General features: G+C 37.5%; 1 pseudogene; it reads left to right on the forward strand.

Moving 5' to 3' along the window:
- The window catches only part of LOC111531055, a 41793-nt pseudogene that overhangs the window by 17945 nt on the left and 4220 nt on the right, over window positions 1–19628 (forward strand).

Below are 19628 nucleotides of genomic sequence, written 5' to 3' on the forward strand. Positions count from 1 at the left end.
CTTTTAGTAAGCTCAGGATTCTTTAACTCTTTTCTTTTTAAAAAACAAAATGGGGAAATGTAGAAACAAACTGGATATCACTACTTGATATCAGAATCAGAGATTAACCAGTGCATATCCATCTTTGCAGTCAAAGGCAACTTCAAGTACACCTACCACACTTTACTGATGCTTTGAGGCACATATGTTCCTAGATGCTCCAAGCACTGCAGTAAAGGATTTAAACAGCAGTGAAGTCCATAAATCGGTAAAATTGAAATAGAGATGTGTGTCGATAAGGGAAGGGAGACAACTGAGAAAAAAAATCACTTCAGATTGATAAGTTATTTACCAGATCAGAAAATGTCCCTCTACACATAAAGATGTCCTTGTTTTCAAATCTTACATTGATCCTTGAGACTGTGATCTGTTCTGTGACCACTGAAAGCACCAACATTATTACAAGCAGTCAGAGGATTTGAGTCTGGATGGTGCCAAAAGATTCTCCATATGGTCTCAGGAAAACATTCAGAACAGAGGCCCAGTCTCCCAACTGGTAGCCTAAAAGTGTACACGTTATTAATAATGCTGCCACCCTCTGAAAACAAACCCACTGTATTAATGGAAAATGGAGGCTCTTTAATAGACGCAACAGAGAGAAGCCAACTAATTAAATGCTAATAGCCTCTTTGGTGACTGGTCTGGGCTTTGGCAAAGGAAGTGGTTCTCGAATATGAGCTCACATTTAATCATCTTGTGCTTATTAAAAAATGCAGGATTCCAAGACAATATCCCCAGGAATCCATATGTGTTTTTATATTTATATGAATGTGTATGCATATATGTACATACACACAGATATATGTTTGTGTTTGTTACATACACACACACACACATCTATATCTGCCATGAATTGAATGTGTTCCCCAAAAGGCATGTGTTGGAAATTTAATACCCAATGCAACAGTGTTTTGGAAATGGGTCTAACGAGAGGTGTTTTGGTCAGAAGAGCTCCATACTTATAAATGGAATAATACTATTTATGAAAAACTTGAACCTGAGTGTCCTATCTCTTGTTCTTTCACGCATGTGCATTTTTGTCCTTGCACCATGGGAAGCAGCAAGAAGACTGTCACCAGATGCAGGATCTTTGACATTGGACTTCCCAGCCTCCAGAACCTTAAGACCTATGTATCTGTTCTTTATAAATTACTCTATCTCACGTATTCTGTTATGTAACCCCAAACAGATTAAGACAAATAAATGGTACTGGGAAATGGGACTGTTACTATAACAAATATCAGAAGATGTGATAAGGGCTTTGGAACAAGGTAAAGAGTAGAGACTGGAAGAATTTGGAGAGGCAGGCTATAAAAGCCTAGCTTGCTATACAGGGAGTATTAAGGGTGCATCTTCTGAGGGCTCAGAAGAAGAGAAGAGCTGTAAGAAGAACCTAAATCTTCTTACAGATTACTTAAGTGGTCATGATCAGAATACTGGGAGAAATACAGAAAGTAAAGATCATTTTGATGACATCTCAGGCGGAAATAACAAACAAAGTATTGGAAACTAAAGTAGAGGCTATCCTTGTTATTCAGTCACCAAAAACTTGGCAGAATAGTGTCTATGTCCTAGGACTCCATGAAGATTGAAGAGCTATGAGCTAGGATATCTGGCAGAAGTAATATTTAAGCATCAAAGTGTTCAAGATGCTGTATGACTTCTATTACCTGCTTACAGTAAAATAAGAGAGGGAGAGAATAATATAATGATGGAATGTATCATTAAAAGGGAAGCAAGATAGAAAGATTTCAAAAAATCTCAGCCTGGCCATGTAAAGAATTAACAAGTGTGTTCAGTAGAGAATATTAAGTGTGTGGCCGAGTGACTCTTTGCTAAAAAGATTAATAAGGGTAGAAGAAAGCCAGGTTCTATTGAGTAAGCAATAGAAGAACAACCTTAAAGGCATTTCACAGACCTTCAAGGTAAGATAGAACTTTAAAGGCAAAGTTTTCAGAAAGGTGGCTACAGGACTTCAGGATTCACTGCCCCTTTGCTTTAGGACTCTGCTTCCTGAATGCAGTGCCTCTTGACCATCCTAGTCTTGGCTCAAGTGGACCCAAGTGAGGCTTGATCCACTAAAGGCACAAACTGTAAATCCTGGCAGCACCCCATGGTACTAATTCTGCAGGTGCACAGCAGGCAGGAGCTCTGGGACCATGGCAACCTCTACTTAGATTTCAACATATGTTACAGACAGACTAGAGACCATGGCAAAGACTTGCTGCAGAGGCAGACCCACTGCAGAATGTCCCGACTAGGGAAATGCCTAGTGGAGTCGTAAGAGTGGAGTAGCTCCCAAGACCTCAGAACTACTGAACCGTCAATATGCAGCTCCTGTCTGGGAAAGCCACGGGTATGAGACTGTAACCCATGAGAGATGCTAGGTGAACTAAGCCTGCTAAAGTCATAGGGATGGGCTGCCTGGTGCCTTGGAGGTCCAATCCTTGTTCCAGTGTGCTGAGAAGGCAAGACATGAAATCAAAAAAGGTTATTCTCCAGCTTTAAGATTTACTGTTTTTCCCCTATTGGATTTTGGACTTACTTGGGACTAGTTACCCCTCTTTTCTTGCCTATTTGTCCATTTTGAATAAGAATGTCTGTTCTATGCCTGTTACAAAACTGTAATTTGGAAGTAGATAACTTGCTTTGGTTTCACAGGCTCATAGCTGGAGGGCATTTGCCTCAAAATGAATCATGCCTTGACTTTCACCCTCATTCTTTTCAGAGGAGACTCTCAACCTTGGCCTTTTGAGTTGGTGCTGGAACAAAACAAAACTTTGAGGGTATTGGAATAAAAGTAACGTATTTTGCTTGTGAGAAAGATATGGATTTGGGGGACAAAGGTTGGAATGCTAAGGTTTGAATGTGGTTCCCAAAAGCATATATTGGAAATTTAATATCCAATGGGGCCTAATGGGAGGTGTTTGTGAAGTGGGCTACATCTTCATGAATTGATTAATAATGCCAGTTATAAAAGAGTTTGGGGCTGTGAGTTCAGTCTCTTGATCTTTTGAGCATGTACTCTTTTGCCCTTCTACCAAAAGAAAGGTGATGAGCAAGAAGGTCCTCACCAGAAGTGAGTCAGTTGATTTTGGACTCCCCAGCATCTAGAACGATAAGAAACAAATATCTGTTCTTTGCAGAAACAAAACACCAAATACCACATGTTCTCACTTATAAGTGGGAGCTAAACACTGGGTACACATGAACATGAAGATGGTAACAGCGTAAACTGGAGACTACTAGATTGGGAAGGGACAGAGTGGGACAAGGGTTAAAAATCTACCTATTGGATACCATGATCACTACCTGAGTGACAGGATCAGTCATACAAACAGCAGCATCATGCAATATACCCATGTAAGTAATCTGCATATGTACCTCCTGAATCTAAAATAAAAGTCAAAATATGTTTTAAAAAGGAAAGAAATGTCTATTTTATATAAATCAACTTGTCTTGGGTATTCTGTTTCAGTGGAACCAAAAAGACTAAGGCAACACTCAAAAGCAAAAGTTGGTGGTGGTCTGAGCTTCATTACCAACTTTTCAGTCTTCCTTGGTGAAATAGTGGCCAAAATTAGTTTGATTATTGGAAAATATGATAGGCCTAATTGACGTATTAAAAGTAACATAATGAAGCAGAGAACATTTTCCCAAGGTGATTTATTACACATATAAGTAAGTATGTGGGTGACAGCCATATCATGCCTGTGAATACATCCCTTGTCTCATCAAAAAAGGTGACTAAAGTGTATAAAAGGTCATATAGTATTGATTATACATGGCATCACAAAAAGAAGAAATCAGAGGACATTACCGTTATAATATTAAATAAGCATTTTCCAGTGGAGGAGATGTGTCATATACTTAGAAGGAGTTAAAAGGAAAGTTCATTACGTAAGACAAGACAATGTGGGAAAATGAATTGTTTGGTCGCAAATTATGTTTGATTTATTTATAGAAATGTTTCTTTCAAAACCTCTGTGAAAACATCTTTCTGTTTGTTGTAAAGACATCAACTAAGCAAGTCAACATAATTTGGGAATTGAAGACTACTATGGTCTAGAGAAGAGTTTTTCTGTTGCAGCACTATTGGCATTCTAGCTTGGTATTCCTCTGTTATAGGAGGCTGCCCTGTACACTCCAGGATGTTTAGAGCATCCACACTCTACATACCATATGGCAGTAACATCCCCAATCCATCCTCCAGTAGTGACGACTAAAGATGTCTCCAGATAGATCCTTGGAGGCTAAATTACTCAGTTTGAGAAGCACTGGTGTAGGCACATAGACTCCAAAGTCATAGGTGTATAGGTGGCAGAGAAGTAGGAAAGAAAGTTAAACATATAAAGAATTGTGGGATACAAAACTATCTACAGGGTATGCTTGGCAGGGGCAGGGGAGACAGAAGCTAAAGAAGTTTAGTCAAAGAGGTAGGAGAGAAACCAAGAAAACATGCTCTTTCTAAAAGTGAGAATGTTTCATGAAGGAGACAATATAATTCAAGGATAGAAAAGCATCCATTAGGTCTGAGAAATAAAAGACTATTAGTGACTCAATGGAACTGGTTTGAGGAGGTTGGTCAGGTATAAATGAATGAGCAAAAAAGGAAGAGAACATTGATTAATTTTTAAATAATGTAGGACATAAATGAAGTAGAGAGAGAATTAGCTAGGTAGGTAATTGGAGAAGAAAGCTTTTATTTATTTTGATGTATGTATTTTTAGTGATAAGAGAAATAAGACTTATAGATTAAAAGAAAAGAAATGTTTAGAAGAGAAGAAGCTGAAAAACTTGAATTTTGAGACAGAGTAATGACACTAACTTTATTGTTTTAAATCTTATTATATAAAATGACTGTAACCAGAGGAGAAGCGTGATGTCTAGGTTACGGCGCTGGTTTTACTATGAACTGACAGCATGACAGGTATCCTTATATAAGAGACTCCATTTTTGCAAGCATGAAAAATGAAGCGTTTAGAAAATGAAGGAACATTAAGAAGTTAAGGTCAAAAGAAAATGTCAAATCTGTGAAAGAAAAGGACAGTGCCTAGAGACAGCAGGAGTGGATGCTAGGGGCAAGGTGTAATATTAAACCAAAACTCAATCAGCCAATTACTGCCTGACATAGTCACCCCTTAACAGATTGTTTTAAAAGACATTCGGATCTTTTTTTACTTGAGAGCTATAACCTATGCAATAACTACACCTTCTTCTGGGAAGCTAAATGACATTAAAAACAACACAGAGAAATGTATGAAATGCTGCTATCTTCTACAACAATCATCAATTTTAGACAGCTTCCCCTAGTCCATGAATTATCAGTCTTCCACCTTCAAACATAATTTGGAAGCATGTTATTTTATGAAAAGAAGGAACGACAATTACTCCTCAAATTATGCTTATTTTTATAGTTCTGATAGCTATATCCCTCCAAAATATTAGAGAAGCTGGTAATCACGTAGGTCCTTTGACTTTCTTTTCTTTTCCTTATAATGAAGAAGTTTGATAACATAGTATCTGGAGTCCTTTTAGTGTTGAAAACTAAACTATTATCATTCTATTGTGGCTTGGGGACCCTAGGTCTGACCTACAGTGAAATGCAGTGTCTGAAGTTAGGGTAGGCTCTCTCTCTCTCTCTCTCTCTGTGTGTGTGTGTGTGTGTGTGTAATTAGGCATTTTAGTTGTCAGGCAATTAAAGTATATTAACTCTTCAAATGATAAAATCATCATCTAGTGCCCTGAGGCAGCAATTTTCTAAATGGTATCCTAAGTAGCCTGGAAAATATAATGGAGCCTCTGAAAAATGACCAAAATCTTTGGACTGGAAATTGTCCTCAAATTGTCCAGCATAAAACCATGTTGGCGCAAAGATGGTAGCCATTAACAATGTTTCATATACAACATATATGTAGCCATAAACATTTTTGTGATTTATTCCTAAGCAAATGTGCATTTGCTGACATGGAGGAGCAATCTTCAGGGGAAATGACTCTGTAACGTACGATTTGATGTGTCTTTCAAATCAAGCTCCCATTAAAGAGCTAAGCATTTGTCTACATGAATCAAAAATAAATGGCCACTTACATTGATGCAGGAATTTTGTCAGCAAAAAAGACAAGTAAACAATTATATCTGAATGTGTCAGAATATACGATAATATTTTAATACAGTATCTTAGAAGTGGCTAGGTTTTTGCTTTAACTGATGTTTCACAGAAAATCTCAATGAGAGGTAAAGAAATTAGAATATTAGCTGAGTTATCACTCCTCATTATAATAAGAAATGTTCTCCAAATGATGTTTCATAGAAAATCTCAATGAGGGGTGAAGAAATAAGAATATTAGCTGAGTTATCACTCTTTATTATAATAAGCAACATTCTTACTATAAGCAACGTCTTACTATCCACATAATGCAGAAAGGAGGTAAGATTTATAAAACAATCCTTTACAAATGTGTGTTAATTAACATAGGATACATTATCTTAGAGAGGAAAGATCACTGAGGAAGGGGTACAAAGGCCAGATTTTAGTCTTACACCTGTTATTTATGAGCTTTAAAACTCTCCCTTCACTGTCTTCTCTGGTTGAATCCTCAGATTTTATTTTGGGTGAGGGTCCTCTTCTCTAGCACCAAGGGGTAGACCTTGGCTAAAATGTGCTCCATGAGTTCACAGACACAGGGATTGGTTTGTGTAATCCAGGGACCAATCAATCACTACCTAGAATTTCATAGCCCTTGAGACTGGGTCAGGAATGGGTCCAAGAGCAGGAAGCTCAGTACTCCAATTCAGAGAGGCATGCACACAATCTCAGTTCTGCGCAACATTTTGTGGATGTGGTCAAAGTACGAGAAAAGAAAGACCTATGACAATCGCTGAAAAGTCAAGCTCTTATTAAACCAAGGGTTATCCTAATCTACATGTGGGCTTCAGTTCACATGCAACAGTAACTTCTTTTTATAGTTTAAAACCACGTCAATCAGATTTTTCACTATTTGCTGTCAAATACATCCTTACTATTACATATATTAAGATCAAGCTTTTATTTCATTGACTTGATCTTTTATTTCTTCACTTGTGAAATGAACAAATCTCTGGCTATATTAATGATATTGTAGGAATATCGGACCAGATACGTTTGTGAAAATCCTTAGTAAAGATTTTAATGCAGGTAAGGTGCTATCTATTTTACAAATAAAAACAATTGTATTTTTCCCTTAGGAATCAAAAGTTATAACTCTTAAGATGACATTTTGTTACAGAAGGGGTTTTTTTAGGTCCTTTGACTTGACTAAGTCATACGATCTGCTCTTGCCAGATGTGTAGTACACAAAGTAAGGTAGAAAATTGAGTTAGTAGGTATAAAAAGTGCATTTTCTCTAGTACATCCCCCCAAAGGCTGTGAATATAGTTTTTTTTTTGATGTGCATTCACTATGAAGAAAACTTTCACATAAAGAAAATCCTAATGCATGCTAGGAGGGGCGTAAGAACAATTTTTTCCCTCTACGCCACTCCGAATTGTAGCATTCCTATAAAAGTTGTTTCATTTTTCATGGAGTATACTGCTTTTAATTTTCATTAAATGAAGCTAGCTGGTTCTTACATTTATGTCTTCGAATATCGGCTACTCAATGTAATAACAAAAGCCAAAATTCTTGCTTTTTAAGGTTTTTCTAAAGAATCCATAAACATACACAGGTTTGAAGAAACATGTGTGCACTTTAAATTCTTGAAGTGTATTTGTGGTAGATTCTTTCAACCCCTTACTCCTCCCTCCAAAGCAGTGGAATTAGACATTGAAACCTTGTCCTGTGACTTTGCAACACTTTCCTCCTCCTTGACCTTGGACACAGTCATGTGATCTGCCTTGGCCAATGTGAAGTTGTTAGAATGACAAAGCAGAAGCTTGAAATGTCTGACTGATGGAGCTCGTTTTCCTAGTACCTCTGTCTCTGTGATGAGAAAATGTCAAGTTATCCTGCTTGGAGTAAAAGAGACACAATCAAACTGCCCAGCCAAGTTCAGCATAGATCAGCAGAGCTATCCAGCCCAGCCACAGACCAGTCCACCCACAGCTGATCCAGAGATGTATGAAAAATGGCATTTGATCATGCTTTAAGCTACTAGGTTTGAGAGGATTGGTTTTGCAGCATTTTTGTGTCAATAGCAAAATTATACAGCTGTGTCTCTGTGTGTGTGTGTGTGTGGTATCTGCTTAACATTGTGTGATGTATGAATATATATAATTTACTGTCCTTAGACTGCAATGAGCTAGAACTCCAAAAATAGGGATAAGAGGGATGCAAATGATTGCAATAAATAGCAGGACGCTGCGAGTTTCATAAGGATCTTGAAAGCCAGGACTGATTTCTTCACCACTGCATCTTCTATATCAAGCATACATTTACAGTTGCATGATTCCAAATTGTCATCACTTGTCATGAAAGTGATAAGTGGCATTGTCTACAACCAAATGGCTTTGTTATTAGTTAATCACAACTAACTGGAATCCAGGGAAATAACCTTTATTTTACTTTTTAATTTCAGGTTAAATCCTAATATTCCAAACAAAACTTCATCTCAAGAATGAAAGAAATCCAGTATGGCTTATTTAGCTTATTCTGTTCATTCCTATTCTCCTTTCAAGTTGCTATTCTCAAGGGCCAGGAGAAAACATCTTTTGTGAGGCTAGCTCTCTTATCTCCTCATATTCTCTTTCCCACATAGCATTTGTTTCTTTGTAACCCTTTGCTGCTCCTGAGCTAGAGGATCTACACAATAATTGGAAATTTAACAGTGAGATTAATTTTTTGCTAGCATTTGCCTTTATTAGACTGAAAGAATGTGTGCTTTCATCTGATTGCAATACATGCACGTATGGCTATGTATACAATACATGCACGTATGGGTATGTATGCATGTGTAATATGTACATATATGTGTATATACAATATATAAATTGTAATATACATACATAAGTATATAAAATTGTTATGTACATATGTATATATGTATGCATTGCAATATACATATATAGCTGTATATATATTTTATATATATATATATTTGAGGGAATTTATTAAGTAGTATTAACTCACACTATCGCAGGGTCCTACAGTAGGCTGTCTACAAGCTGAGGAGCAAGGAATCCAGTCTGAGTCCCAAAGCTGAAGAATTTGGAGTCTGATTTTCAGCATGGGAGACAGATGTAGACTGGGAGGCTAAGCCAGTCTAGCCTTTTCACATTTCTCTGCCTGCTTTATATTCTGGCCACACTGGCAGCTGATTAGATTGTGCCCACCCAGATTAAGGGTGGGTCTGCCTTTCTCAGTCCACTGACTCAAATGTTAATCTCCTTTGGCAACAGCCTCACAGACACATCCAGGATCAATACTTTGCATCCTTCAATCCAATCAGGTTGACACTCAGTGTTAAACATCCCAATGAATATATATTGCAAGAAGAAATATATGTGTATTTTTTTCTTACTATATTACCATATGTCAACTCTAAGAAAATAGTATGGAGGAAGAGAAGAAAAACCTTAATAAACACATAAGTAACGCCAGAAACATCCTTGTAGAATTAGGATATATAATATATCTCTATGTTTTAATCTTGCTGTTTTTTTTTTTTTCTCCCCACAGCCGTGCTTCTAAATATGCCTGAATTAGGTACAGTACGGACTTGGCAAAAACTCTCTCCAGTCAAGGTGCATACTTAGGTAGAATTTTCTGTTTCAAAAGTGATTGATAAACAGATGGTGTATCAGTCAAGATTCTCCAGAGAAAAAGAAACAATTAAAAATGTGTAGACAGATGGATGAATGGATGGAGAAAGAGACAGAGAGAAAGATAAATTGATTTATTTTAAGAAATTGGTTTATGTGAGTGTGGAAGCTAGTAAGTCCAAAATCTGCAGGATAGACCAACAAGCTGGAGACCTAGGAAAGAATGAAGGTTGCAGCTCAGGTCTAAGGTAGTCTGCTGTCAGATTCCCTCTTCCTCAGGAGAGAAAGATTTTAGGAGAGGGGAGAGGTCAGTCTTTTTTTTTTTTTTTCCTATTAAGGTCTTCCCGTGATGAAATGAGGCCCACCTAGATTATGGAGGTTAATCTGCTTCACTCAAAGTCTACTAATGTACATGTTAATATCATCTTAAAAATTCCTTCACAGCAGAATTCAAAATAGTGTTTGACCAAATATCTGGACCTTAATATGTAAAATTATTAATTACAGAGGGACAAGTTATGGAAGACAAAGAACAATTTTTTTAGCAGGTAAAGAATTAGGTTTATTAATTTTAGGTAAACTGAAATTATCCTAAATTACTTTTAATTCAAATCAAAAGACGAGGATAGACAATGTAGAATTGTCTTGTAAACAGTGTCAAAATCATGTAAAACTAAGGAGACGAAAGGAATTAAAAAAATTAAAAAAAAAAAAAACGTACTGGGCAAGAATTACCAGTTCACTTCTGGACTATGAGCTTAAAATTTCTTTCTTCTCTGTATAAATATTACCTAAATTTCCATTTTTCTCTGCCTTAGCATTCTTAGACATAGTATCACTGTCACATAGAACAAAGCACTTTAAGTTTTCCTGCAGGTAACATGAATCTCAAATATCAGCAGAGTATCATCTTTATTGTGATGTGTTACAGTCAAAGAAAAATATAAACTTTGTATCCTCAGTGGGATTTTCTTTCTGAAAAACACTGAAAGTCTATTATAAAGCATGTCATAAAAATCTCTCCCTCAGCCCTAGATTAGCCCATAACTACCTAGTGATCCAACGTGAAGTGTGATGTTATTACAGAAAATTCACATCCTCTTGCAAAAAAAGGAATCTCAGTAAGACCTAAAGAAATAATAGAGGTCTTATTTCACATTTGTTCTTTTCTAGAAGAAGATGAGGGCCATCTTAGACTCATTCGAGTTCTCAAATATAAACCAATTTCTCAAAGAATTTCCAACACTTCTGAGTGCAATGTAACTTACCTGTGTCACACAGACACTTCAATATTATATATTTTTAGGACCTCTCCATAAAAGAACTCATCCTGATGCCTTTTTACTGTGTTAATATTCAACATTATCAACTCAGAAGTATTTGGTTTTATAATAAAGTCTTGTCTGATTAACAAGGTAATTATTTACTTTTATATACTTAAAAATATTCTGACTTCTTTACTATCTTTAAAGGTAGGATGAAAATGCTGGAAGTTTGCAAATGTGTGTGAATATAATAAAGCAGGTTTAGCTTTCTGCACTATCCAGACAGGGGTCCACATGTGTTGTTCTGGGTTCCCATGGTAACTTAAATAGAAACTTTCACAATGTCTGGAGTCCTTAATGTCCTGTAAATGAAGGAGGAGGATGTCCTCTAGTTCCTTGTAGCAGGAACCTGCTTAGGTGGCACCAACCCTTCCAAATGAAACAGTAAATCTATAAAAGGAAAATGGAGGGCATGTACATCCTAAATCTGAAGAGGACCTGGGAGAAACTTCTGCTGACAGCTTATGCCATTGTTGCCCTTGAAAATCCTGCTGATGTCAATGTCAGATCGTCCAGGAATCCTGGCCAATGGACTGTGCTGAAGTTTGCTGCTGCCACTGAAGCCACTCCTCTTGCTGGTCCCTTCACTACTGAAATCCTCACTAACCACATCCAGGCAACCTTCTGGGAGCCCGGCTTCTGGTTACTGATCTCAGGGCTGACAACCAGTCTCTCACAGAAGCATCTTGTGTTAACCTGACTACCCTTACTCTGTGAAACACATATTCTTCTCTGTGCTGTGTGGACATTTTCCTCCCACACAGTAAAAAGGTGGCTCACTTAGTGGGTTTGATGTGGTGGATGCTGATATGAGATGGCTGTGTCCCCACCCAAATGTCATGTTGAATTGTAGTTCCCATAATCCCCACATGTTGTGGAGGAACCCAATGGGAGATAATTGAATTGGGGGGAGGTTTCTCACATCCTGTTCTCCGAGTCAGTGGTGCTTTTTCCCCCTTTTCCTCGACTCTTCTCCTTGCTGTTGCCATATGAATAAGGATGTGCTTGCTTCCCCTTCTGCCATGATTGTAAGTTTCCTGAGGCCTCCCCAGTCATGCCAAACAGTAAGTTAATTAAACCTCTTTCTTTATAAATTACCCAGTCTTGGGCATGTCTTTATTAGCAGCGTGAGAAGTTCTGCACATGCATGGCACTGTCTCCTGGGAACACCCTTGGGAAGTCATGCCTGATCCCTACATCTAGAGAACCTGAAGAGACTGAAAAGGAAGAGCAGGCTGCTGCTGCTGACAAAGCTGTTACCATGAAGGAATTTCAGGGTTATTGGACTGTTCCAGATTCCAATTGCACTGCTGCTCAGCCTCGGATTGCAAACTGGTCTGAAGGTGGCAGGTGCCCTGTATGCCTGTTTAGCAGGTCCCTACGTAGGACTGGAGCAGAGTACTCAGCCTGCCATGGACGTCTGGTCTGCAGCTCCCACTGCTCTTGCCACTGAATGGGGAGGAAGAACCACTGAGTAGTCTTAAGCTGTTCTTCCAAAGACTCTTAAGCAACATGGAAATAAGATAAGGTTAACAGTTTTTTGTTTTTTTTTCCTCCAAACTCAGGGTCAAATAAGACTCATCAGGGATCATTATGATTAACATTTATTGAGCACTTACTATGTGCCAGGCCATGTAAACTCAATTAAGGTATGGGCTTTCTCTGCATTAATTGCTATAGCCCACCCAGTACCTAAAGCATTGCCTGACTTATAATAGCATTGAATAAGTATTTATTGACTTGTTGGAGTCATTGCTTCAGCTAATCCTAACAGCAATATCTGAGTCAGATCCATTATATTCCTCAATTTTCATACAAGATAGGTGAATCTTAGAGAGAATGAGATATGTGTCCAAAGTCACACATCTGGTAAGTGACATTGCTGGGACTGGAACTCATGTCTGTTTGAAGCCAAAGACTGTGTTCTTAATATCTATGTCATTTGAATTTTCAAAATTTACAAGACACCATGAGAGTACTAAAAATGCATGAACTGGATTATGCGGATGCTCTTTTCTATGTACATTTTTGTAAACCATGATGTGTCAGGCAGTAGTCCAGGTTCTAAAGTCAAATGGCAAGTAAGATAAATGCTTGCTGTCATGGTCCCCATTTAATATAATTAAAATAACGGTGGTTTGGCCAGACACAGAAAACAAATATCACATGGTTCTACTTATATGAGGTGTCTTCAGTAGTCATATTCACAGAAACAGGCAGCAGAATAGAGGTCAACCAGGGGCTGGGGAGAGGGAAGAAATGGGAAGTTACTGTTTAATAAGTAGAGTTTCAGTGTGAGATGGTGAGGCTAGTGGTGATGGCTGTACAAGAGTTAAATGTATTTAATGCCACTAAACTATTTGGGTGAAAATTGTTAAACTGCTAAATTTTATTTTATATATATAGCCACAATATTTTTTAATAATCATGGTTTAGAAAATGTTGAACAGAAATTCTGTTTAGGATAGTGATGTTTGTAAGATACTGGTTTTGGTTAAGATACAGTTTTGAGAAGTTAACAAATAGGTAATAATTATCAATACAAATCTATTAGTCTAATATCTGTTTTATCTTTAAGGTTTTCTATTTTACAAGGAACAATATAATTTTCCCAATTTTTTTCTCAATCTTCTGTTTCATAAATTTTCCATACTTTCCAGCAGTTTTTGACCTTTTGTAGATCAGGAAAATCTTTACAACTTAATGTCATTTAAGGTTGTCTTTCCACAAGGCATCCTTAGACTCACAAAAATACATAAACATATGGGTATACATAAACAATTCTATAAAGAAAATCACTGGATTGAAAGACAACACGAAGGTCTCCTTAGTGCACTTAATCAGAATGAGTAAATATTATGTCCTAGGTTCTGCAGAGTGACACACAGATTTTTTTTTTTTTTCCCTAATGAATTACGTCTGAAAAAAAGGGATGGAAAAGCACACACTTGAATTCCAGGGAAGGTAGAAAATGTTATACTTCATTCCAAACGACTCAAAAGAGGAAGTCCCCATGACAGAAGCAGGCCACTAAGCCTTTGTCAGCCTTGCTATTTACAAGATTTCTTTCCTTTACACTGGCCTCTATATTGAAACCACATTTAATTCCAACCTCCTAATTTTTTTTACATTGTTTGCAAGTGTTACATATTTTATTATCAGCATATTATCACAAATCAGGATGGATTTTGTTACTTAATAAAGGCAAAAATCTCAAACCTCTAATGTCAGAATTATGGGCATTAGCAGCACATCCACTTAGAAAATCTTGTGTTTTTAAAAATATAAATATGGTACATGGAAAAGCTTTATCAGAACCTAATTAAAATAATATGTATTACTTTCTAAAATAGACCAGAGTGAAACTTTTTAAAAACAGGAGTTTGGATTGCAACAGCTAGGATTCATGGTTTCAAGATGCAGAAACCAGCTGTGACTTTCCTATGCAGAGTTGAGGGGATCTGTTGGAGGTGTTTAGACTAGGTGACAGCAGCCAGCAGGGACAGCTTAGAAAACAGGCAACAACCAAGAGCACTTTGAAGCCTAGATGGTGGGAACGACCTAATCAAAAAGGGACCATAGCACCATGCAACTTCTGGGAGGCCATCGCTTCGTGTTTGCCATGATTTGCTGGCTGTAACCATGACTGAACAGCGCTGCCACATGGCAACTAAATACAATTGAGCATCCCTCAGTGTGCTTCGCTCACTCAGGAATCAGAAATATGTTCTAGTTTTCTAAGAGTTAGACAAGTACAAATAAGTAGAACCTTATCTGTACTTATAAGGGATCAGTTTCCTAAAATTTTAGCCATCAATACATAACGTTAATATATTTGCTGTATCCAATTGGTATCTACAATTCATGTTTTTAAATTGATTTTACATACTATAATTTTCAACTTTTCTTGCTCTTTAGCAATCATAAACATGAAATCACACGTTTGTTGTGCCACTGTGTGTGTGTCTACATAGACACACATACACATATACACATACACACGTTTTGTCTAACTGATATTCAGATAAACACAAAACTTTAGAAACTAAAGGGAACTGTTATTTAAAACCATTTCATACACCACCAGAAGTTCATTACTACATTTTGAAACACTGGATTAGACAATGCTCAAAAACATTTTAACAATTTAAAAAAATCTGGACATTTCAATCACTCTGATTAGAAATTTTAAAATTCTCGATTTTTTTTTTCTATGAAGCTTACACATTCTGCTTTATTAAATCTCTATATTTAGGGTTCCCTAAAAGCACAGTCTGAGTAGAGGATTCTGGTTCATGTAATTTTTTCCCCCTCAGGGGTAGGCTGGGAAGAGAAGTTTCTTTCAGGAGAGTGAGGATGAAGGAAGCAGGATAGGGCAGGAGACGCTAGCTTCAGTCTAATCACAGGGACAGGAAGAGCTCAGGAAGAATTGCACCACAGCATCACCTAGAGGCAGAGCCTTGCTGGTGAGTCATTGGCCATGGTCTACCCCCAGGATGGGTGTCTTATAGGAGTGGAGGGAAGGGGTACAAACCCTACCAGCCAAGCTGCTGGGAGTTACTATTATCCAGCACTTAAAGAAGTAAAAGGCAAGTATATGTGACACCATCTGAGCCCACTACACAGAAAAAGCTTAATAAATGCTACCAAAATTTTTCTTACCTTAACACTCTTTGTCCTATTTATGAGCAAATCAGTCAAATTCTAAGACTGTATGCAGATTGCATTTTGCAAACCCATTTTTCTATTTGGATGTATATTCAGTGCTACAACATCTGGACCATTAACCAAGGATTTAGGTAGCACACTTTAAAAATAAATCCTAATAAGTAATTTCAAACATTATTTTTAAACATAAAAATGTATATTTGAGAATGATGGTTTCCAGTTTCATACATGTCCCTACAAAGGACATGAACTCATCGTTTTTCATCGCTGCATAGTATTCCATGGTGTATATCTGCCAAATTTTCATAATCCAGTCTATCATTGATGGACATTTGGGTTGGTTCCAAGTCTTTGCTATTGTGAATAGTGCCACAATAAACATATGTGTGCATGTGTCTTTATAGTAGCATGATTTATAACCCTTTGGGTATATACCCAGTAATGGGATGGCTTGGTCAAATGGTATTTCTAGTTTTAGATCCTTGAAGAATCGCCACACTGTCTTCCACAATGGTCAAACTAGTTTACAGTCCCACCAACTGTGTAAAAGTGTTCCTATTTCTCCACATCCTCTCCAGCACCTGTTGTTTCCTGACTTTTTAATGATCACCATTCTAACTGGTGTGAGATGGTATCTCGTTGTGGTTTTGATTTGCATTTCTCTGATGGCCAGTGATGATGAGCTTTTTTTGATGTGTCTGTTGGCTGCATAAATGTCTTCTTTTGAGAAGTGTTTGTTCATATCCTTCCCCCACTTTTTGATGGGGTCGTTTGTTTTTTTCTTGTAAATTTGTTCGAGTTCTTTGTCGATTCTGGATATTAGCCCTTTGTTAGATGATTATATTGAAAAAATTGTCTCCCATTCTGTAGGTTGCCTGTTCACTCTGATGGTAGTTTCTTTTGCTGTGCAGAAGCTCTTTAGTTTAATTAGATCCCATTTGTTAATGATGGCTTTTGTTGCCATTGCTTTTGGTGTTTTAGAGGTGAAGTCCTTGCCCATGCCTATGTCCTGAAAGGTATTGCCTAGGTTTTCTTCTAGGGTTTTTATGGTTTTAGGTCTAACATTTAAGTGTTTAATCCATCTTGAATTAATTTTTGTATAAGGTGTAAGGAAGGGATCCAGTTTCAACTTTCTACGTGTGGCTAGCCAGTTTTCCCAACACCATTTATTAAATAGGGAATCCTTTCTTCATTTCTTGTTTTTGTCAGGTTTGTCAAAGATCAGATGGTTGTAGATGTGTGGTATTATTTCTGAGGGCTCTGTTCTGTTCCATTGGTCTGTATCTCTGTTTTGGTACCAGTACCATGACGTCTCAGTTACAGTAGCCTTGTAGTGTAGTTTGAAGTCAGGTAGCGTGATGCCTCCAGCTTTGTTCTTTTAGCTTAGGATTGTCTTGGCAATGCGGGATCCTTTTTGGTTCCATATGAACTTTCAAGTAGTTTTTTCCAATTCTGTGAAGAAACTCATTGGTAGCTTGATGGGGATGGCATTGAATCTATAAATTACCTTGGGCAGTATGACCATTTTCATGATAATGATTCTTCCTATCCATGAGCGCGGAATGTTCTTCCATTTGTTTGTGTCCTCTTTGATTTCACTGAGCAGTGGTTTGTAGTTCTCCTTGAAGAGGTCCTTTACATCCCTTGTAAGTTGGATTCCTAGGTATTTTATTCTCTTTGAAGCAATTGCGAATGGGAGTTCACTCATGATTTGGCTCTCTGTTTGTCTGTTATTGGTGTATAAGAATGCTTGTGATTTTTGCACATTGATTTTGTCTCCCGAGACTTTGCTGAAGTTGCTTATCAGCTTAAGGAGATTTTGGGCTGAGATGATGCGGTTTTCTAAGTATACAATCATGTTATCTGCAAATAGTGACAATTTGATTTCCTCTTTTCCTAATTGAATACCCTTTATTTCTTTCTCCTGCCTGATAGCCCTGGCCAGAACTTCCAACACTATGTTGAATAGGAGTGGTGAGAGAGGACATCCCTGTCTTGAGCCAGTTTTCAAAGGGAATACTTCCCATTTTTGCCCATTCAGTATGATATTGGCTGTGGGATTGTCATAAATAGCTCTTATTTTGAGATACGTTCCATCAATACGGAATTTATTGAGAGTTTTTAGCATGAAGGGCTGTTGAATTTTGTCAAAGGCCTTTTCTGCATCTATTGAGATAATCATGTGGTTTCTGTCTTTGGTTCTGTTTATATGCTGGATTACGTTTATCGATTTGCATATGTTGAACCAGTCTTGCATCCCAGGGATGAAGCCCACTTGATCATGGTGGATAAGCTTTTGGATGTGCTGCTGGATTCGGTTTGCCAGTATTTCACTGAGGAATTTTGCATCAATGTTCATCAGGGATATTGGTCTAAAATTCTCTTTTTGGGTTGTGTCTCTGCCAGGCTTTGGTATCAGGATGATGCTGGCCTCATAAAATGAGTTAGGGAGGATTCTCTCTTTTTCTATTAATTTGAATAGTTTCAGAAGGAATGGTACCAGCTCCTCCTTGTACCTCTGGTAGAATTTGGCTGTGAATCTGTCTGGTCCTGGACTTTTTTTGGTTGATAGGCTATTAATTATTGCCTCAATTTCAGAGCCTGTTGTTGGTCTATTCAGGGATTCAACTTCTTCCTGGTTTAGTCTTGGGATGGTGTATGTGTCCAGGAATTTATCCATTTCTTCTAGATTTTCTAGTTTATTTGCGTATTGGTGTTTATAGTGTTCTCTGATGGTAGTTTTCATTTCTATGGGATCGGTGGTGATATCCCCTTTATCCTTTTTTATTGCGTCTATTTGCTTCTTCTCTCTTTTCTTCTTTATTAGTCTTGCTAGCAATCTATAAATTTTGTTGATCTTTAAAAAAAAAACAGCTCCTGGATTCACTGATTTTTTGGAGGGTTTTTTGTGTCTCTATCTCCTTCAGTTCTGCGCTGATCTTAGTTATTTCTTGCCTTCTGATAGCTTTTTCATGTGTTTGCTCTTCCTTCTCTAGTTCTTTTAATTGTGATGTTAGGGTATTACTTTTAGATCTTTTCTGCTTTCTCTTGTGGGTATTTAGTGCTATAAATTTCCCTCTACACACTGCTTTAAATGTGTCCCAGAGATTCTGGTATGTTGTGTCTTTGTTCTCATTGGTTTCAAAGAACATCTTTATTTCTGCCTTCATTTTGTTATGTATCCAGTAGTCATTCAGGAGCAGGTTGTTCAGTTTCCATGTAGTTGAGCGGTTTTTAGTGACTTTCTTAATCCTGAGTTCTAGTTTGATTGCACTGTGATCTGACAGTTCGTTATAATTTCTGTTCTTTTACATTTGCTGAGGAGTGCTTTATTTCCAACTATGTGGTCAATTTTGGAACAAGTGTGATGTGGTGCTGAGGAGAATGTATATTCTGTTGATTTGGGATAGCTGAAAACCATCATTCTCAGCAACCTATCGCAAGGACAAAAAACCAAACACTGCATGTTCTCACTCATAGGTGGGAATTGAGCAATGAGAACACTTGGACACAGGAAGAGGAACATCACACACCAGGGGCCTGTCGTGAGGTTGGGCGGGGGGGGCGGCGAGGGATAGCATTAGGAGATATACCTAATATAAATGACGAGGTAATGGGTGCAGCACACCAACATGGCACATGTATACATATGTAATGAACCCGCACGTTGTGCACATGTACCCTAGAACTTAAAGTATAATAATAATAAAAACAACTCAACAGTAAGAAAACAAACAACCCAATTAAAAATGGGCAGAAGATGTGAACAGACAGCTCGCCAAAGATAAACAGATGACAAACAAACTTAAAGATGCTCCATAATCAAATGTTAGCAGAGAAATGCAAATTAAACAAGAA

This window comes from Piliocolobus tephrosceles, chromosome 2 (genome assembly GCF_002776525.5).
Source record: "Piliocolobus tephrosceles isolate RC106 chromosome 2, ASM277652v3, whole genome shotgun sequence".
Taxonomy (NCBI): Eukaryota; Metazoa; Chordata; class Mammalia; order Primates; family Cercopithecidae; genus Piliocolobus; species Piliocolobus tephrosceles.